Source organism: Ochotona princeps, chromosome 1 (assembly GCF_030435755.1).
Source record: "Ochotona princeps isolate mOchPri1 chromosome 1, mOchPri1.hap1, whole genome shotgun sequence".
NCBI classification, from domain to species: domain Eukaryota; kingdom Metazoa; phylum Chordata; class Mammalia; order Lagomorpha; family Ochotonidae; genus Ochotona; species Ochotona princeps.
The window spans coordinates 166,811,732-166,831,469 of record NC_080832.1 but is presented as its reverse complement, the minus strand read 5'-3'; the positions used below and the strand labels follow the sequence as shown (position 1 = coordinate 166,831,469).

The following is a 19,738-nucleotide window of genomic DNA, read 5'->3' as shown; positions in this document are numbered from 1 at the left end:
TCCAAGCTCGATCTGTTTATAGACTATCACTAGCATGCTGTATTTATTGTCTTTAGATTTTGTTTTATTTTTGCTATTTACCTAGCTGACAGGAATGCAGGCCCAGGAGGACCACTGAATAGGGTGGGGAGGGTCGGGGTGGGGGAAGGTGGGTGGGACAAACGCTTATTAAGGTGTTCTAAAAACCACCTTTTCCCAAGTTCACAGAGAAAAAAAATCCCTCATGCTGCCCTGGCCCATTTTCAGAATAACCCAGCATCCCAAGTTGTCACAGCGACCTGAAAATGGAGCGGGGGAGCGAGGAATTTCAGTGAAGTGAACTGGTCTTCAAAGCTAAAATCATGAAGCCTCACCGCTCCTGAGGAGAACCCTAAGAACCTATCTAAACATGAAGGCAAAGAGAAGGCGTCCAGGGGCTCACATCACAGCCCCACTAGAACTGGGATTTGTGTGTCTGTCTGCAAGGTCTGCAGTACCCCCACTAAAAACCTCTGTGAGGTCAGGGCCCCGTCAAAGTCACCATCCTCTTGGACCCGGACACTGGAACCTCACGCAGGTGCGGGAGACCAGGTCTGCCCTGCCCAGGTGTCCTGGCTCTTGCCTGGTCTGCTTTAGGAAACACCTCGCCCTGTCCGCGTTCAGAGAAAACCCAAAGCATGGGGCTCCCCTTGCCCCACTCCTGACCAATGCCACTTATTACTCACTTACCCTGTTCCTCTCGGCAACTGCTCCAGATTCCTCGCAGCCCACAAGACAAGGCTACACAAGCGTAAACTAGAGGTCACAGTGGATGCTCTGAAGGGCCTGCCTGCCACGGACGAGCCCTGCGCTCAGCCAGCTCGGGAAGTTGTGAAGGGATCCTAGGGTGCCCCCCGGCAGACAGCACCTGGACCCCAGGATGAGGCACCTGCCTGGCCCCCCACAACCAGGGCCGCAAAGCAGCTGCTATCCAAAGTCGCACAGGGCCACAGGGGGGCCTCAGGAAGCTGCCAGTAGTCCCAGTTGAAAAGGGAAAGCCAAGCCACAGAGAACAGGGAGGTGAGGCTCCGAGGCAGCTTGAACCCTTCAGCCAGTCTTGGCTGCAGTCCTGCCTGAAGGCAGCTTAGGGTTTTTGCTTTAAATCAAAAGACAATAGCTTTTGTCTTCACCAAGGTTTCTGTTTGCTTTAACGATTGAGAGAATGCTGCCTGGGGCATCCTTGTATAACCTAAGAAACACTCTACCCATTTGAGAGCTGGAAAAACCAAGGAACAAAAGCATAATCAAGGCTGGGCTTGGGTGCCAGCTAACAAATCCAGTTCTCTCCCTCCTGGATGGCAGCAGACGAATTCAAAGGACCCTAGACGTCCCCCGTCTGACAAGCTGGCTGACTGCAGCTTTGGAATGATTCTGGAACAGGTGAGAAGGGACACAACATCTAACTGGTCCCCAGTTCCGGAGGTGGAAAATCCCACGTGTGGCTCAGGTGAGCATGCTGTCGCTGCTCTCAGCCCTTGGAGCTCTGTGCGTACAGGCCCTCTTGCCAGGGGTGGGGCCCGAAGGGAGGGAGCTATTTCCAGAGACCACTTTGGCATCCACTAAAATTAAAGCCGAAAACATCGCTGGCCTGGACTGTTTCTTGGGATTTTTTTTTCTTTTTACACTTGAAGACATCGTTGTTTTAGAATGCCCAAGTAACATGTCATTGGTGGAAGCAAGGGTCCCCTAAACACACCACCACAGGTAAGGAACATGCAAGATGGAGAAAAGCTGCCCCAAGCTGCTCGGTGTGTTTCTCCTGGGGAACTCTCCCTGGTTGGGACACTGTGATGGCAGGTCACACGCAGTCCAGAACACCAGCATGCGGGGGTCACTTCAGCACTAGCCTTTTAAAACCCATCCGGTTCTGACGACCCACCTGTATCCTCAATTAGCTTGTCACCTCACAGAGGAAGATACCTCCCCTCCTTTGCTTGGTGAGTATCCAAGGCCGTCAAGTCACACATCAGCCTCTGACCCCGACCCTAAAAGGGCCAACACCCAAAGGATGGCATTCTCACAGCCAACAGTGCTGCAATACACCACAAAGATGCATTCTGTCAAAATTAAATGTTAATAGCCACAGTAAGAAGTCTACCCAGAAGGGAGCTTTTTATTGTCTGCAGATGCAATGAGCCCTGTTTTGTAACAGGTTCAATGGTTATCTCCAACTTGTGGGATTAAGTAACTTTGGGGGTTGTTTTTCCAACTTCAGATTCTTTTCGCCCTCTTCCTGGCTTATTTAGAATTTGCCTACAACAAATATGAGGCACATATGCAAGAATGAAAATAATGCAAACTCAGTGGGAAAAATCATTTTGAAGCCTTGGGCCTATTTCCTTCGTAATCCCAAGTCCCAAGGACGACAGGCTGTTTGGACTTTCACCCTACCCCTTCCTGTGCAGTGACCAAGATTTTCTAAGGAGAAGAGCTGCTTAAACAGTAGTGTGGCTCTTGCTTGGATTATGGATAGAACCCGTTCACATCCTCGCAGGAACGTGTGGCTGCCCCACACCAATGCTTGGCGGGGTGTGCCGACATCCAGGAGGAGCTGACACGCAGCCTGGGGCTCCACACCCAGTCCTACCCTGCTACCTCTCCAGGCCTTCTTCACCTATAAATTAAGGCAGGAAAAGTGTGTGTGGGGGGAACGCACCACAATCCCAGCAGGGCCCTCTTAGTGTGATGCGCTGTTATTGTCAGCAGAGATAATGCAAAGCCCTCACCACTTGGATGAATTTAAATTGATTTCCCTGCTGTATCACCTGACAGACGGGAATGCCAACTCATCAAACATTAGCCAGACCTGTTGCCTTCTGAAAACTTTCAATGTCTAGTTGAGTTTTTGGCTTTGCTCATTTCTATGGCAACCCTGCCCAAAACGAAGGCAGAGGCGAGGGGCTCCAGCACAGCAGGACTAATTGAACGTTTCCATGGCACCGGGGCCAGGCAGGCACACACAGGTCTCACACCACGCTCTGCAGTCCCGTCACACACGTCCGACGGCTCCCGCTGCACAGGTGTGAAAACAGGGCTGCAGTGTGCCCACGGGCGAGTTGCCCTGCTGCTCCAACCCTGGGGACAACCGCCCCCCCCCACCAACACTGCCTGAACACTGGACAAAGTCCCAGGGAAGCATGTGGGAGCAAAACGCCAAGACACAAGCAGGTCTTGCGTAGCTTTCCTGCTAGCCTGAAGATGACACGGCCGACTTTTCCAGAGCACATGCCAAACACTTGGTGCACGCCTGATCAACACGAGAGCCCTCTCTTGTTGCTGTAAAACGCAAACAGCATCAGGGAGCAAATGAATCCTGGAGGACGCCAGCTTCATCAGCCCCCAGATGAGAAGTTTTCATTTATAAACAACAACAAAAAAAAACAGTATTTGTCCCGGGTTCTCTCACCTGCTGGATTGACCTTGGCCAAATTAAGTCTCTCTACACCTCAGGTTTCTCATCTATAAAATGGACGCTAATGGAACTTGGGGATGAAGTCCCTTCCGCTTTTGAAGGGCCCTGGCTGCGCAGGAGCACCTCCCCAGGCACCATCTGCTCAGTGGGGACCACCCGGAGGGCGCAGACAGGGGCACCAAAGCCAGCCTGGAGCCAGTGGGTGCTAGCTGGGGAAGAGCGCCGTGCTCTGGGCAGGGCCTGCCCCGGATGGAGCAGGATCTGACGCAGGTGGCTCTGAAATGGCAAAGGCGAGGGCTGCCGTCAGCGGTGCGGGCACCGGGCCGGCCCTGGCTCGCACCTCCAGGTTCACCAGAGGCCCAAGGGAGCCCAGCAGAGGGACACACAGGGATTTCCTACGACTTTGCAAGTCAGAGGACCGAGTGTTGCCTGCAGAGGATCATGATGATCTGAGAGAATTATCAGTCAAAGGAATACTTCCAGACTGGCTCCTGTCCTCCGCTGGGGCAGGCAGGGCAGCCCCTCCTCCGCACAAGGTGGGGGGATGGGCTCAGGTACCCAGAAAATTAACCCCCAGGAGGCTCCCCCTCTGGGAAGGCAAGCCAAACCTGAGCCGTCAAGGAGGTGAACAGAGCTGCCTCCCAAAGTACAGACCCTAACTCCTGGCCCCCCACGGCTGTCTCCCAGCCTCTGGCTCCTCGGCAGAGAAACTGACAACTCCCCAACCACTTACAGAAGACAAAGCTCGAGTTCTGCCCGGCCCCACCCAGCCCCACCTAACCATCCAACCCTATCATCTTCCAACCCCAAATTACACCCGGAGCGCCTGCTGGACCTCAGCCCTGCCGGTGCTTTTCCTGGAAGCACTGACCCAGTCCCCAGCACCTCCCTGCGCTGGGCCCCCCACCCCTGCTGGGGAACTTGGCTCAGGGCCCACAGGGTACCGTGGGCTCCCGTCACTAGGTGCACTGCCCGAAGAACCCCAATGCCGCCAGCCCTGAAGAGACTCAAACATGGCAGTTACTCCATGAGTCAAGCTACCCTAATGAAGTGCTGCCGGGGTGCTGTGCAGCGGGTCTCGGTCATTGTTACGGAGTCTCACTTTGGGAGTCCCCAGAAGATGACTCAAGTTCCTGGGTTGCTGCCTTCCCAGGGGGAGTCAGGTCCAGCTCCTGGCTCCTGGCTCGGGCATTTGTGTGTGGGGGAATTGGCAGGCGAGAGTTACATCTGTTTGTCTCCACCTTTCTAGTACAGGACAACAGACCTTTACATTTAAAATGATAATAATGTTACGATCCCGGTGCCGGTGCTGTGGCTCCAGAGCTAATCCTCCACCTGCAAGCAGCAGCATCCCAAATGGGTACCGATGCGGGTCCTGGTTGCTCCACTTCCCTTCCGGCTTCCTGCTTGCAGCCTGGGAGGCCAGCAGAAGATGGAGCAAGGTCTCGCAACCTGCAGCCACAGGGGTGGGGGTAGCCAGAAGAGGCTCCTGGCTTTGGATGGGCGTGGCTCTGGCCATCCCAGCCCCTGGGGAGTAAACCAGCGGACAGATCTGTCTCTCCTCTCTGTAAATGTGCTTTTCCACCAAAATTAATCTTTTTTTAAAAAAATAATGTTATACTGTCATCTAAGCCAACTGGGAAGAATCCAAATTTCTCAGGGGCGGGAACTTTGCAGGTACGGAGTGAAGATCATCTACAAGTGACACCTAAGAGGGGGCAGTGGCCGGTGAGGCTCCCTGGTGGCCAGCGGCTACACTTCATCACACTGTGTGCTGGCCCCAGTCACACCTGGGAGAAGAGCTCCCAGAGCCCCGCCCTAGCCCCCCGCCTGGCCTTCAGAGCCCGCTGCAGCTTGCTGGCCCGGGGCTTCCTCCTGCACAGGTCCAGCTCTGATGACCAGAACACGTTAAGGAAGGGTTGCTGACAGCTTGTCAAAATGCTAAACCACAAGCAATGTCAGAGGATGCAAACCAGTGCATTGTCTGACAGGCGGCATCGGCACGGGGCCTCCCCGTGCCTCCCCAGGCTCGCTGGGGACTTAGCGACCCTCCCCGAGGACAGAGGGCTCTGCCAACAAGTTAACACGATGCCACTGCCATAATTACTAACCCACTAATTGACCTTGGGACCTACTCCCTGCCTTCACGTCCACTTTTTTTTTTCTTTCAAGAGTTAGTTATTTGGCAGGCAGTTACCGAGCTTGAGGAAGACAGAGAGAGAGATCTTTCATTTGCTGGTCCATTCTCCTAAATGGCTGCCACACCGGCAAAGACCCTAGAACTTCATCCAGGTGTCCCAGGTGACTGCAGGGCCCCGGGTACGTGGGCCACCACCCGCTCCTTCCTGGACACATTAGCAGGGCACTGGATGGGAAGAGGAGCGGCCTGGACACCTGCCACCCCCTGCTCCCTTCCCTTCCTGGATGCCTCATCTGTAGTGAGGGAGGGGTACGTCTGAGTGAACCCCCAGACTTAAACTACCCCAAATTGTGTCCATCACAAGCCGGTGATGGGGAGGAGAAAACCACCGCCTTCTACTCCCAGTACTCCTGAGGGAAAAGAACCATACCCCTCTCCTGTAACAAGTGCATTCCTCAAGGAGCTCACCATTGAGGAAGTTCAAACACGGTCCAAGGGGACGGCTGCTGTTTGCTCCCACCTTCCAACGGCCATTTCACAGTGCACAGTCTCAGAGTCCACACTGTGCTCCGCCCAGCTGCTCTGAAGGGACCACAGGTGGGCCTGCGGCTCGCAGCAGCCACAGCCTGCCCCAGCCCATGGCCCCACACCCTGGGCACACCCCACTTCTCACTGTGTCCCGGCCCCAGACCAGCCCGGAGCGTCTGTCACCTCTTCCCCACATGGCCACCCTGTGCAGGGAAGGACATCGCCTCTGGGCAGGTGGCTCCTCAGCACATCCCCACTGGGACAGGGCCAGGAATTCCCTCAGCCCTGCGCGTCCACAACCTACCAGAAGCTGGGCAGGGACAGAGGTAGGTAGAGTCCCCGAGGCGGTGGGCACCAGACGACAACACCCTCCCTCCCCCGGAGGAGAAAACAGGCACATAATGCTGAAGTGACTGAGCCACACAGCACATACAGAGGGCTGGGGTGCCTGCCACCGAGCAGTCCTGCTTCCCCAGGGGCTCATCACAAACCAGATCCCCAGGACTGTGACCCCCACAAAAGGAATGAGGCACACTGCAGACCTCCCTCCCACCCCCAGAGACACGGGCCAGCCTCCTCCGCTTCCAACACACATCCTGGAGGCTACCTCCCCTCCTTCTTCCAGGGCCAGGGTTGGGGGTGCCAGGGACCTCAGCACTGCGGGACCTACAGCGTCACAATCTCCCCCATGCCTGTTCTGAGGCAGAACCTCAAGTCTGCCTGTTCAAGAAGTTGTGAAGACATCAGAGTTGGACCAGTGCTAACCACACAACCGCCCAGACACGAACGGCCACATGGGATACCCCCTCCTAGGGTGCACACCTGGCGCCCCAGCATTCACTCGTACCCACGGTGAGGTGCCTTGGCTGGAGCCCCTGCCTCTGTCTGAGGCACTGTGGAAGGTAGCCGATGGGCCAGGTGGTTGTGCCAGCTACAGGGGAGCCCTACGGCTGAGTTCCCAGCTAGATGCCAGCAACCTGGGGCTGGGCGCCCGGGGTTACCCACGGTGTGCGGGTGCTGCTGGGCTCCCACCAGGCTCCCAAGTGTCCCAGTGCAGGAGCTTGGGCAGGACGCCCCGGTTCACACACAGGCAGCAAGAGACCTGACGAAGGTGCAGCCACCCTGTAAGGAGTCATTCCAATATCCCTTCTTGGACCCGGCGCCACTCCTTCTTCCTCACAGCTCATGAAGTTCGCACCGGCCTAGCTAGCCACCAATCGGATGTAACCTGGCATTCCACCTGAATCCCATCCCACCCTCCCCAACACCGCCCACTCACCAATCATCCCTAGGCATTCACCTGCAGGCGCCAATCCCCTGGGGGCCTGCCCTCAATCCCTCCCAATCCCCGCCCCCTGCACCTGGCAGACAAACAGGCCCCCCAGGTGCGGCCCGCTCTCTGGTCTCTCTGGTCTCTCCCTCTCTCTTTCCTCTCTCTCCTCTCTCCCCTTCTTTCCTGATCTTCACCACCTCTACCCTGTTCCTGCCCCATTGGAATAAACCTCCTAAGATACCTTGTTGCGTCTGGGAATTTCAGCTCACGGTAAAGAACCAGGTTGTGGGAATTAGCTGCGCGTAATAATATCGTAATATCCTATGAACTAGAACTCTACAATCTTTTAAATAACTAACACACCCTGCCTCCCTGATACAAAGCATGGGGCAGGGTGCTTCTGGCCTGTATCAACTCACCAAAACACACAACGCTTTCTGAATCTGAGATTTTTGTCTGCTATGAAAAAAAACAAAAAAAAGTGAACGAATGCAGGGGCCTGTCGCGATAGCATAGTGGCTAAAGTCCTCGGAATCCCATATGGGCCCTGGTTCTAACCTCGGCTGCTCCGCTTCCCATCCAGCTCCCTGCTTGTGGCCTGGGAAAGCAGTCAAGGACGGCCCAAAGCCTTGGGACATTGCAGCCGTGTGAGAAGACCCAGAAGTAGTTCCTGGCTCCTGGCTTCAGATGGGCTCAGCTCCAGCCACTGCCATCACCTGGGGAATGACTCACTGGACAGAAGATCTTCCTCTCTGTCTCTCCTCCTCTCTGCATATCTGACTTTCCAGTAAAAATAAATAAATCTTAAAAAAAAAAAGTAAATGAACGAATGCACACGCAGGCATTCATTAAGTTCCACGGACTGCTTGGGGTAGGGAGTGCTTGGCCATCAGCAGAGGCGGCCCAGGGTCGGTCACTGGTTAGGGCCTGGCAAAGGAGGGCCCACAGAGCAGGCCCCCTGCCATCCGGGCACCCACAGACATGTGGGTTCTGCTTGTCGTGAACTCTGGTTGACTGGTTGGGTCAAATGGTACTGTGACTCTAGGACTGCAGTGCGGTTCTGGACAATCTTGCCAGCAGTCACGGGTCCTACCTGGCTCCTGGCTCCCCGAGAAGCCCAGCAGACGAAGCACCCCAAAGCCAAGCAGGCAACGCCCTCCCTCATCTGAAAACCACCTACCAGGAACCGGTAGCATCAGGAAGCTGAAGGGAAAGAAGGAAGAGGAGGAGGAGCGGGAAGGAGGAAGCCACAGGCTCCTTCCCAAAGGTGAGCAGCCACGCCTTCTGTCTCACCCAGGTTACGTAAGTGCTACCCGTGTCCCTTCCAAGCCAGACTACAGCAGGGAGAGGAGGAAGCTCCCAACTCCTCAAAGTGCATGGTGTGGTCCTGGATCCTGATGCCCCCCTAGCCCGGCCCCAGTGTCACACACAGCCGCCCCAGAGGCCAGGCGTGAGCGCGCCCCGCCCCCTTAAGGCCCTCAGACCCGCCTTAGCTCATCAGGTCACCCCGCCAGCCTCCCCAAACTGCAAAACTCCTCACACCCCTGACAACTCCAGGCAGCCAGCCTCTCCACACACAGGGCTGCCCTCACTTCTCTGGACATGCCCCTCTCGGCGACAAGAGGGCCCAAGCAGTCTGCCCTCTCACCAGCATCTACCAAACAACACTTCCCCAGGAGGCCTGTCTTGACCTGCCTCCCAGCATCCTCCGCTGGAAGCCCTTCTCTGACCTGCCTCCCAGCGTGCTCCGCTCTGCCCACAGCCAGCCTCACTCCGCTGCCTGGGCTCGTGTCACGCTTCACTTTCAGACCTGACATGGACAAAAATAACACGCTGGTGGTTAGGCCTGCCTCTCCCAACACAAATATGTCCTCGAGGGAGCCAGCCTCTGCCCCTTTCTCTTTCCAGTAGAAGAGGGCTTATCACAGCCTCTTCACACAGTTGTCTCTCAAGTAAAAAAGCCACAGGAGGCTGGCGAGTTCAGTGACATAAAACTGTTGCTCCACAGGAGCCCGAATCTGGTACTGTCTCCCCAGGGGAAGGGCCCAGCCACCCGGACAACAGGTGGCCCATGATTTAAATACACGTCAGATCCAGAGATGTGCCAGTTAAGCCTCCTCCCAATTACACGTCGTTGAACACTTTAAGTAGAATGATTTACCCAGAGACTTCACGAACCAAGTCTCGGGAGACCATTTTGAGATGTTCACTTAGCAGTTTCACAAAATCATCCCCCAAAACAACCATTAAAAAATCCTAAAATGAAAGATAAAATGGCTTTTAAAAATGTATTCTAGTTCCCCCCCCCTCATTAAATTCTCCACTGACTCACAGGTCATACAGCAGCATTATCTTCTTCAAGGTTCTTGATTTTTTTTTTCATTTCTTCAACAACACATTAGTCATACAGTAGCATATTATTTAACTTCATGGTGTTGTAAATGTTCTATTTTTCTTCCTGTTGTTGATTTTGTTTTGTGGCTTTTCATTTAAGGGGATGTACAGTAACTGTAATGGAAACCATCATATCCAGATGTGAAGATACAATGCAGTATGCATCTCTACTTCCAGACAAAGATGGACTCCCAATGAAACTGTTAACTTGACAACAGGATGCTGGACTCTGCCATTGTCCAGGCCTGCAATGCCAGGATACACTTAAATAGCGGAATTATGAGCTTATAACCATTTATGAAGGAGTATACTATTGTAATGACATAAAGGAATCACTGTGGGGGAGGGGATTAGACAAGAGGGTTAGGGAAATCCCAGGGCCTATGGAACTGCATCATAAAATGATACATTTTTTAAAATTTACATTTTTCCAGGGGTTGGAGTGAGGCTTGATAGACTAACCATCTGTAAGTGCCAGCATTCCATTTGGGCACCAGCTTCTGTCCCAGTGGCCCCACTTCCCATCTAGCTCCCTGCTTGTGGCCTGGAAAAACAGTAGAGGATGGCCCAAGTGCTTGGGCCCTGCACCCACGCGGGAGACCCAGAAGAAGCTCCTGGCTTATGCTGTGGCCATTTGGAGAGTGAATGAGCAGATACAAGATCTTTCTCTCTCTCCTTCTGTAAATCTGCCTTTCCAGTAAAAATAAGATCTATTCTAACACATACAGGCATGTGTTAGAAATAAAGCTAAGTTAGAATGACATGTCAGATCAGAAAACCTCTGCCGGGTCTGAGCCAAAACTCCCGGTGTCGTGGCACAGCACGATAAACCAACGCCTGCAATGCCAGCACCCACAGCAGAGTCCTGGTTCAAGTCCCAGCTGCCCTGCCCATGTGCCCTGCCCTGCGGCAGCAAAGGGTGGCCCAAGGACTCACACCCCTGTTGCCAACCAGACGAGTCCCCAGGTCCTGACCATAACCAGGCTGAGCCAGGCAGCGCGTGGACCAGCGCTCTCCCCACCTTCTCCCTCAGTCACTCTGCCTTCCACATAAACACCATGCTCCAAGTACATGCAGTCTCAGGATGAGAGCAGGGTCCTAAGGGATTTCACCACGCACGGCTTTTCTTGCAATGCGCCGCCTGAAAAGGAAACCCAATCACGTGGATCCCTTGTCTTTGAAACACCCACACCTTCTTCCGGGTGTCACCCCTGCTTCTGAGACGTGTGTACCTCTGTCAACAAGACAGTTCACAAAAGATGCTATGCTAAGATGATTCTGCACACTCACACAAGTGCTTTGGGTTTTTGCGTTTTTTTAATAATAAAGGAAGCTCCTCTAAGACAATTTTTATAAATAGAATCTCTCATCAGCTTTTATCAAGTATGAGCCGTGCACGTGCGTGTGCGCACACAAAGCAAGATCTATAACCTGTGGTTTTCTGGTTTGGCATTTGTTTTAAATCCAAGGAGTAATGGAAAAAAAAAAAAGAGAGAGAGAAGCTAAATTATACACAGACCAACACTCCCATTAACTCATACCACTAATGAAACAAAACTCTAACTAAGCAGAGAAAATGGGCCCACACATTGGAGCTCTGAAACCATCCTGCGCTTTGATCTGCGTGCCCATCTCTCCTATTTAATGTAAACTTCAAACCGAGAGCCATGAAAAGTGGTGATAATTAGGAAAGGCCCCGTGTGACAGCTTTCAGCGCAGCCGGGCAGTAACAAAGACCTCTTCCCCCCTCTTGAAATCAAGCTGAGCCAACTCTTAGCTTAGAATCGCTGTGACTCCAAAGTCTTTCCCACCAATGGGCACCTCACACCCAATGCCTCCGTGGAGATGGTGCTCAAGAGACAAGCTGCCCTTGCCGAACTGGCTGCTCATGGCTGTTCTCCAAGCACTCCGCTTCTGTGTTAAGAAATCAACACAACGGCTGTGGAGTCAGCAACTGCTGTGCCTGGGGGGCATGAGGGGAGAACCTGTTAGCAGCGGGGGGCCCTGTGCCAGGACAGAGGACAGGCACGCGGGACGTGGCAGAATGAACAATCCACGATACAGCAGAAAGAAATGACTCAGAACGGCATCGGAGCAGAAGCCAAGGGGCAAGAGCGGGAGCAGAAATTCACTCCATTTGGAGGGAGATGACAAAGCTCCCTGTATGCCAGGCGGGGGCCGGGGGTGGCGGGAGGGAGCTTCCATGGACAAAAGACGCTTCTGAACAGGCAAGCACCATGCACAGCGTTGGTGCCGGAGGCCCAGGGGCAGGCGAGCAGCACTCGGTCACACATTTCCTACCCGCAGTGACCAGGTGTTTGCTAGGAGCCACCAGGCTGGCCGCTGTTGCCGTCAGACCAGGAGAAGGCTTCTGGCTCATTTCCACATGCCCATGGCAAAGGCAGCTTGCAGAGGGGCCTGTGCTGTGGCACAGCGGATGAAGATGCTACTCGGGGTTCTCACTCCTACTCTGAGCCACCACGGAGGAGCTTCACGCCCCTGGCCGTGGCTTGGCCTAGCTCTTGTGGTCATCTGGAGCGTGAACCGAACAATGGAGGCTCTCTCTCTCCTCTCCCTACCTTTCAAATGAGTGAAAATACACAATTTTTTTCTAAAGGGCTCCTCATCTGTTCGACCCTGCATCCAGCAACACTAGCCCAGCAGACTGAGTCATTTCGAGAAGGTGGCTGTCCAGCCACAGGCCCCGACCGCCTTCAGGATGGTGAACACCTGCAATAGGAACGCTGTGAGAGTCACATACCTCTACGAGGTAAGCAGGGAGCCAGGGGTGCGCCCTCTTGGGGTGCAGGACCAGGACCAAACAAGAAGGCTGAGAGATCAGGCCTGTCCCACTCCCCATCCCAGGGCTCAGCACAAGAGCTTGCTGCTGGCTTCCTGCAATTCCTGATGTCCAAACAACAGGGGCGCACCTGGGCCCCTTGCAGGCTGCGGTCACCACCTGGCTCCTGGAGCCCGGGGTCCCACTCTGCGCAGCGATGACAGACAGCCGGGCCTGGAAGGGAAGTGGGAGGAGGCGGGCAGAGGTTTGTTCCCTGCTGGGCATCTCTGCTGTGTCTGCAGCAGGGCCAGCAGCTCCGTCTTCCCCACTGGCAAACGCCGTCAGACATTACCAAACACGTGCTGGGGCTTGGGGACAGAGTTAGGGTGCTCAGAGCCCCCAGGTCTCCAACTGCCTCTCCCCCCTGGGGAACCTTGCTCTCAGCTATGGGCACCGCCAACACCAAGTGCTGCATCTGCCCAGCTCCAACACACAGTCCCGGGCAGAGCTGCCCTGTGACACTGCAGGTGTGCAGGAGTCTGAGCGGGAGCTCCTGAGCGGACAGCCACCAAGCTTTGTTTCTGGGGTCAAAAGTGACAGCACGCGCTTCCATAGATTGACTTCGTACCACATCTACTTCATCCTGACCGTAATCCCACCAGGTAGCAGGCGTCGCAACAGGCAGGCAGAGTCGACCAGGTGCTGTGGAAGGCACGGTGCCGGCACACCCTCAGACGTCCCCACAGAAAGGACCATTGAAAAGCATCTGCTGCACACTGTGGCAAGGGGCAAACTCACAGCCAGGGGACAGGCCACCCTATTCACAGCTAGGCCCCCTGGCCGGGCTCACTCCAAAGGCAGGAAGGCTGGGTCCCGGGCTGGCTTTCTCACCAACACCCCAAAGCCCCACTGCCCCCCGCTGCTCTGAACAGCTCGTGCACCTTGCTCCGGGCCTTCCTGAAGAGCAGGGGGAATTAACTTAGCCCAACAGGTACAGCTGAACGAAAGAAGGGTTTCCTTTTTCTTTTTGAAGTGATTAGTCTACCAGCTGTCCCCAGCACCTTGCGCTCTCCCTAGCCGGCAGTCTGCAGAGGGGGGAATGCCAAGCAAGCTAAGGGAAAAACAAATAGAGCATTTAAAAGCTTTATCTAATTACCCCCACTGAGACTTTTTCTCTTCAGTCTGGCTGTCTGACAAAGCCAGTAAGGGTTTTCATTCTCGGGGCCAGCCTTCCCCACCCCCCAGCCCACAGGTGAATCGGCCAGGAGCGTGGGGGGGGGCCCAGTCCCAGGACCTCACAGCTTTTCAAACTCCGTGAGCCTCACTGGCTAGATCAGTCTCCCCCCTCTCCGCCTGCTTTTGTCTTCGGGCACCTCTTCCGAGACAGCCACCTTTGCTGACGCCCCGGCGGGCACCGCCTGCCCAAGGCCCAGGGCATCCTGCAGTTTTTAGGCCAAACTGGGCCAGTGTCCGCAGGAGAAGCACCCCCGCCGCCCTGCCCCCAAACACATACACCTTTATCTTTCGCCTTGGCAGCAAGGCAAACATGAGCACACCCTTCTTCTATGGCAGAGGGGAAATTAAAAACAAGTGATGCATTTCGGAAGGCACACCGCCTGCTCCCCTCTGGGCTTCCAGGGTACACTTCTTACCTCTGATTCACCAGCCCCCGCCCCCTCCTCCGCCCCCAGGCGTGGGAATCACTCCTTGACCTCTGCTTTTTTTCAAGAGGGCCACGGAGTTCTACTTTAAAGAAAAAAAAATCACTTGCTAAATCTGTGAGGAAACTCATTCACCAACGTGTAAGTTATGATGCTTGGGTGCTAAAAAAAAAAAAAGAAAAGAAAAGAAAAAAAATTCAGGTGTGGCCTGTTCAGTAGGTCAGAGGTCCACACGTGACCCCACAGGGGACCGCCACTCAGCCTCCAAGGTCATCTCAGAGACATACTTGCAGGTGCACCTGAAATGCTTTTCCCCTCCCAAAGATACCGTGAGCCCCAAGCAATTCTTTTCGGAAAGGTGTGTATGAACTAGGCTCAATAAACTGCGGGGAAGGCAGCTGGGAGGAGGGGGTTAACCCACGGACGTCTGTGGGCGCCATACTGCACCTGCAAGTCACCGTGTGCAGTCCATAAACCCGCTGAAACCAGAACCTTACTAATCAGTGGCATAAACTGATATTACACCATGTGTACCTCAGAGGGTCAAGCCGACAAGAAGCTGGCCCAGATAAACTGCCACCTGACACCACGGGTCGGCAAAGACCCTTACGAGACAGACAGATGATTTCAACATAATCGCATAAGCAAAGCAAACGTCTAACAATCTACCTCCTTAGGTCAAAGGGCACCGGGGATTCTGAAAATTAATTAAGCCCAGTAAATAACGTAAACCAGGGAGGGGACTCTGAAAACGCTCCGGTTAATTTTAGCATCCTTCTGTTTAGCTGCTTAGCAACACTTATCCAATGACCCTCTAAGCACCACCTACTTTTCAGAAGGATAATGAATAGAAACATCAAAAGGATTCACCTCTTTCTAGACAGCATATTTAACCCATTTTTGGTAGAAAACAAATGAATTAACTACACTATGCAAAACTCTAAAAAAACACGGGGGGGGGTAGTTTAGGAAAAAACAAAACACATTTGACCAAGCAAGAATTTCCTTAGCTGAAAGTAGTTTAAGTGATGCTCACGACAGACCAAGAGCAGCAAGCAAAGCTCGCCCCAGTGACCTAGGAAGTGTACCTGCATACGGCTTCAAAACTCTAGGGCAAAAGTGGAAGCCAGCCAGGGTAGACGTTGGCAGCTAGCTGGTGCCCAGGGTACGGCGGGCACACCTGGGAACAGCTGCTGTGGAGCTGTGGGGCTGTGGAAGGGGGCAGCTTCTCCTCCAACTGCCCTCTGCCTGCCTGAGAAGCCCAGTCCAGAAGGGACGTCCACCGGCAGGGCCAGGCACCTCCCCCACCAGCCGACTCAGGGGATCTCTGGTGCAAAATACACCAAATCCTCTTTAAAAACAAAACGCCCTAAAACACAACAGGCCAAGCAGTTTTAAGAACAGTGAGAAGGTACAAGTCCACTCACCTAAAGGCAGTGCCAGCCTCGCAAATAACTCAGACACCCCTTTCTCCCTTTCTTTTGTAAAAGGAGGGAAGGTATTTTCTTCACACATTTAAAAATGTGATTAAAGCCATTCAAATGTTTAATTCATCAGGGTAACCAAAGCTCAAAAAAGCACATCAAAGCAGGCAGGGCCCGGCAGGTACCAGAGCAGAGGCGCTCCCCAAAGGGCAAAGGGAAAAAAAAGTAACAACATCCCCTTAAAAAAAAAAAAAAAAGGTCTACTTTCGCTGTCAATTATTTGAGGAGTACTCCCAACCCATCCTTAAGATGTTCTGTGAACTCTTGGAGAAAGTACAGAACTGTTAAAAAAAAAAAAGGAGAAAATCACACAAAAGGTATTTTTGTTAAGACCTCGGCCCCTACCTCAGACTTGGAGTTAAACTCTGCCTTGGAAACCATCCCTGCCTTCTGCCCAGAGAACCCAGCCTATAGGATGCTCTCGTACACGGGTTTCAAGCAAGCCAGCCAACAAAACAAAAAACACAAACAAACAAGAAATCCTCTTCCGTGTACTTTTCTTCCTCCTACACCTTCCACTCCGAACCGGCTTCTTTCAGAATCCACGAGAACGCACACTGGGGAACTCCACCTACACGCTAGCCTGGGGGGACCTTCCCAACGCAGGGATGCTTCTGCGAAAACGCAGCTCCCTACACTGCCAGCCACGCAGGCAGGCCTCCTCTTCACTGGGGTTTGCAACGGCCACGCTTCCAAGAAGAGGAACGAGGCTTCCTATTCCTGCTGTTGAAAAAAAAAAGCCAGCCACGAGCAACTTGTGCAGAACTCTGCGGGGCGGTGCTCTTCCCTTCTCCCCGCGGCTCCCTCTGCACCACCGTGGGCACCTCCCGGACAGCCGCAGCATCTCCGAGCCCTGGGCAGGCAGGACCCCCTCTGGGGCGCCCCGAACGCGCGCCGCCGCCGCTGGCTCCGGAGCCGTGTAGAATTTCGTAATGGAATGTGAACTGCTCGTCCGGATCTGGGCTCACGTTCTATCTCCTAACCAGTAAGAAGCGAGGGAGGGCAAATGTGCTGAGCAAGGAGAAATAACTTTTTTTTTTCCTCCTCTTTTTTAGAACCCATCACCGATGCCCGCGGCCCGGCGAGTTGCGCGCCGCTCCTGTCAAGCGCTGCCCGCCCCAGACCCCCAAGGCACCCCCCTAGACCCCAACTCTGCGTCCGAGCGCTGCACTCACGCGTGCCCGGAGTGGGGGTGCAGGTGGGGGAGGAGCCGGTCCTCGACGCGCCCCAGGGCCCCGTCCGGAGTGGGGGGGGAGGAAAAGAAAACCTCTCCGCTTCCCAGGGAGGGGGCCGGCGGCGACGGGAAGGACCTCCCCTGCTCCTTAGCAACCATTAAGGTCGCAGTCTCCTAAGAGACCGCGAGCGGGGAGGGGGCGCGGGGGGCCGGCCCGAAGCTGGGGTTGGCCCGGCGGCGGAGCATCGCCCCCTCCCCACCCCGCCTCCCCACTAGCCTTGCTGGACCCGGGCAGACGGGGAAGCGAGGGGAAACCCCAGAACTCGGAGAGACAGAGTGAGAGAGAGAGAGAAAGAGAGAGAGAGAAAAAATTGGTCCAGCGGCCGGCGGACAAAAGTTTCCGAGCGCGCTCCACAGCTGGGCGGCGGAGAGGGCCCCGGCGGCGGCCGGCCCCGCCTCGGATGCTCCCGGCCTCCTTCCTGTGCCCGTGACGGTGCCGGCGCCCTGCCCCCCGCGATGCCGGCGCTCTCCACGCCGGGGGCTCCCACGACACACACACCCCGAGCCCAAGGACGAGGCGACCACACGCGCCCGCCGCGGCCCCCCCACATCCCGCACCCAGCGCTCTGTGGCGCACGGTGCAACGTGCCGGGGGGGGGGGACAGAGGTCGGCGTGACCCCCCCCACTCACATCGCGAGCCCAGGAGCGCGGGGGGCCGAATCCGCGGGCCCCACCACCCCCAGCCCCCGCCTCCGGGCCGGCGCCGTCCTCCAGGGAGGATCAAAGTCCGCAGAGCCAAAGGAGGGCCCGGCGGATGCTCCCACCGGGCAGCCCCCCGCGCCGGCACCCCAAGCGGGGCACCCCCGCCCGCTCGCCCTTCTCCCTCCCAGATACCTTGCGGCGGCGGTGGTGAGCGAACGGGCGCCGTCATCTCCCTGCTTCCCGGCCCGAGAGGGACTCGAAAGTATGTAGGAGAAAAGTTTCCCCTCCCACATGGGGAGGGAGGGGGAGGGAGGATGTCGGGGGAAGAGAGGGCGGAAGATGGAGAGCAAGGGCTGGGAAGATGTTGCTGGCCCCCGGGGTGCGTGCACCATCCGAGTCCCGGGCGGTGCTGGTTAAAAATAAACTCGGCGGCGCGGGCCGGGCCGGATTCCTGCGCTCGGACGGCTAAGATGGATGCGCATCAGGTCCCCGCGGTGGCGGGGCGCTGCGCGGCTCGCGCTGGGAGCTGGTGGGCAGAGCCGGCAGCTCGGGAAGAGGGGGGAAAAGCAGCGGAGGAAGGGGAGGAGGAGCGGCCGCAGCAGCCGGCGCGCAGCCCGAGGGGAGAGAGGGCTGCCCGGCTCGCTCATCACCAGCCAGCCCCTCTCCGCCCCGAGCGCACGCTGCGCGCGCGGGCCGTGGGGTGTACACGCGGATCCTCGTTACCTCAGGGAGCACGCCGAACAAATTTCCGAAAAAGAAAGGGAAAGAGAGAGACGACGCGCTCTGCACACTTGGGCCTTTCCCCATCCCTAAAAAAGTTCTCATTAAAAAAAGAAGAAAAAGTCGGTCTCCGGCTGTAGCTCCGACGCATCTCGTCGGCTTGCCACCCCAAGTCCCCCAGCCCCCACCCCGCGCCAGCCGAACCCCCGGGGCGCGCGTACTTACGGCGGAGCAGAGGGCACGCCGGGCTCGCAGGCATGGTGCGGGGCGGCGTTGTTTGTACGGGGGCGAAAGGGGCGGGCGGGGACCCGCGGACTTGGCTGGGAGGCGAGGAAGAGGAGAGATGCAAACTTGTTCCGGAAAAGGAATCAAAATGGCGTTTCTGGATGTGCAAAGTTCATCAACTCCGCAGTCACTTCCCCTCCTCCTCCTCCTCCTCCTCCTCCTCTCCCTCAGAGAGGGCGGTGGGCGAGGAGCTGGCGACCCCGGCGCGCCCCCAGCCCGTCGTCCCGGCCCCCCGCCCCGCGTCCTCGCCCGCACGCTCCGAAGCTGGCTCTCCCCCTCTCACCCTGATAAGTAGACACATCACGTGTTGCTCCTGCGAGAGTCTCCTGGGGACGTGTTACAGAGCGGCGGCGGCTCCGCGGGCGGGGGAGGGGTGGGGCGGAGGAGGACCCGGGTACCCGCCGGGCTCCCCCGCCGCCCCCGCCCCAGCAGCGCGGCGGCCGCGATGCCCATCCCAGAGCCGATGGAGATGAGGTGTCCCCCTCCCTCAGACAGACGCCCCGCCACGCCGCAGCCCACCCAGCTTCGCCTTGCGCCCTCGGGGGCGCCCGGGGCCGGGGACAGGATTTCGGTGGCCGCGGCTGTGCGCAACCCCCCTGGCCACCTTCTCGGGCCACCGCCCCCCACCCCACTGCAGCCCTCATCACTTCACTCGGGGTTTGTTTCACTCTTGGAGGAAGGTGCCTCGGAGGCCCTGCTGTGTGTTTGGGGGTGTGAGGGTTGTTGGGACGGTGGGAGGGGGGGTGTCCCAGGCTGGCGCCGGCCCCCCGCGAGCCAGGGGGCGGACGGGGGTCGCCGCGGGCCCGCGCCGTTGTCGCGGCACGGGGTCCACGCGCCGCATCCAGGTGGGGCGCATCGAGAGAGGATGAGGCCCCCACCCGGAGCCGTTTGCTCCTTCCCTGCTGCTGGGATGGGGGGTGAGGGATCACTGCCCCACAGCGCGCCCCGCCTGTCAGCTGAACGCCGACGCGACCCTGGTCGCCGTCCCTCGGCCTGCACCCGACCGCAGACAGGATGCTTCCTCCGCGAAGCCGGCCGGGTCTGTCTGCCTGCCAGGGGCCCGGGGCAGGCCGAGGCGCCCCAGCACCGTCGCCGCCGCGTCCCCCCAACCCCACTAGGGAACTGGCTGATGCTGGACGTAGCCTCCCGGCCCTTGGGGAAGCCACA

At 56.5% G+C, this 19,738-nt stretch overlaps 1 long non-coding RNA gene across 1 annotated transcript in view; it reads right to left on the bottom strand.

Moving 5' to 3' along the window:
- LOC131481131 (uncharacterized) overlaps window positions 1–19,247 on the bottom strand; it is a 49,853-nt gene extending 30,606 nt beyond the window's left edge. Inside the window, exon 1 of the long non-coding RNA XR_009246048.1 lies at window positions 18,512–19,247. This is a non-coding gene — a long non-coding RNA (uncharacterized LOC131481131). The remainder of the gene's footprint in view (window positions 1–18,511) is intronic.
- Window positions 19,248–19,738: the final 491 nt, after the last annotated feature.